This window comes from Myotis brandtii, unplaced genomic scaffold (assembly GCF_000412655.1).
Source record: "Myotis brandtii unplaced genomic scaffold, ASM41265v1 scaffold1347, whole genome shotgun sequence".
Classification (NCBI taxonomy): Eukaryota; Metazoa; Chordata; class Mammalia; order Chiroptera; family Vespertilionidae; genus Myotis; species Myotis brandtii.
The window spans coordinates 598437-600099 of record NW_005354788.1 but is presented as its reverse complement, the minus strand read 5'-3'; the positions used below and the strand labels follow the sequence as shown (position 1 = coordinate 600099).

Here is a 1663-nt window from a genome sequence, read left to right as displayed (position 1 = left end):
CGGCAGGGGGTTCCCAGCGACCTTGTCTGCCCGGATCTTCCTCCCCATGAAAACAAATTACACCCCAGGAAATTACCGGGACACGGGCGGCCACATCGCGTCCCACCAGGTCTCCAGCCAGAACACAGGTTTGGTGTTTAAGAACGGAAAAGCGCACATACACACACACACACACACACACACACACACACACACACCACCCCACCCCCAAAGTTGGAAAAATAGGTGCCTGCCAACATTTCCCAATCAGCCTCGCTAGGAAAAGCGGGGCCTCTGTTCTTTGCCCAGCCTCCGCGGCAGCCGGTCGGGGGATGTACCTTTGTTGTCAAGGTAGAGTTGATTAACAAACAGCTGAGAAAGTCCAGAACAGTGCACAGTCCTGTGGAGTTGTAACTTTACAAACTCTAAAATTTTTTTTCGTTTACAGTTGATATGTAATAATATATTCGTTTCAGGTGTACAAGGTGAAGGGATTACAAAGTCCAAGTTGCTAGTTGTAACTTAACCTGCAGAAGTGGATGTGACAGCAGGATTTTAGAACCTGGTATGGAAGTCACTCCCAAAAGTGTTAGAGGTTTTATTGCCCTGGAAAAGGTAAAGTAGTTTTGTTTTAATCTAACCTACATGTTTGTTAACTACCTCACTATTCTATATCTATTTAGCAAACAGGGTAATATAGATATGTGCACACAAACACACACATTTTTGTCAAACGTTCAAGAAAACAGCGTTTTTGTTTTGTTTTTGTCTACCCTGTTGGTTCCCTCCTCAATTAGTTAAATATATCAATGGGGCACGGTCTTTCAAGATTTCACTTTTAATGTGAAAGTTTAAGCCAGCATAGCTTAAAACGGCAAGACGTTCTACTTGGCCTAAATATCAAGACATTCAGCCCTTTGGGCACTATGGTCAACCTGAGACATTTCCTTTCTTCTTGAGGGTTTGAATGGGCCCACATATATGGGAGAAGCACAGTAAGTAAAATTGGAGCTTAGATGTGACATGGAATATTGTGCAGGACTTAAGGGCCCAGTCTCTGGGAAGTAGACCTCTTGAGTTCAAACCCACATCTGTCTTGTGATCCTGTCTTCTTTTACCTTTCTCTGCCCCAGTTTCCTCATCTAGAAAATGGGATTATATGGTATTTACCTCAGAGTTTGCAAAAGAGTAATAGGGATACTGCATTTGAAGTACATAGCACAGTTCTTCCCCAGTAGTGAACCTTACAACAAACATAAGCTACTTTAGTTATTATTATTTATTGCATTCCCAGGATGCTGTTCAAATATAAAAAGATAATAGTTCTTTCCAGGGGCTTGCACTTTGACGACTAAGATAACTGAGTATTTTTCTTGGGGTTTTCCCAAATTATTTCAGTTCCCTTTATTGTTTCTATAAATAAACTTCAGGAAAGTATTAGCAGTTAATCTTTATAACGGGAAAATAGTTTCTAAAATAGTGGTTCTCAAAGTATGATCTGTGGACCCCTAGAGGTTGCGATGTTAAAACTACTTTCACAGGACCTACAGAAGGCCAAGACAGATGGAAACATGTTCAAAGTCACTAATCATCCGAGAGATGCAAATCAAAACGACAATGAGGTACCATCTCACATCTGTCAGAATAGCTGTCATCAACAAATCAACAAATGACAAGTGCTGGC

The 1663-nt window shown here is 41.4% G+C and overlaps 2 protein-coding genes across 2 annotated transcripts in view; one reads left to right on the top strand and one right to left on the bottom strand.

The window, feature by feature from the left end:
* Positions 1-166, bottom strand: part of CHST10 (carbohydrate sulfotransferase 10) — a 36971-nt gene extending 36805 nt beyond the window's left edge. The window contains exon 1 of the mRNA XM_005860472.2: positions 77-166. The gene's annotated coding sequence lies outside the window, so the exon portion shown is untranslated. The remainder of the gene's footprint in view (positions 1-76) is intronic.
* NMS (neuromedin S) overlaps positions 58-1663 on the top strand; it is a 55481-nt gene continuing 53875 nt past the window's right edge. Inside the window, exons 1-2 of the mRNA XM_005860477.2 lie at positions 58-128; positions 456-594. The gene's annotated coding sequence lies outside the window, so the exon portion shown is untranslated. The remainder of the gene's footprint in view (positions 129-455; positions 595-1663) is intronic.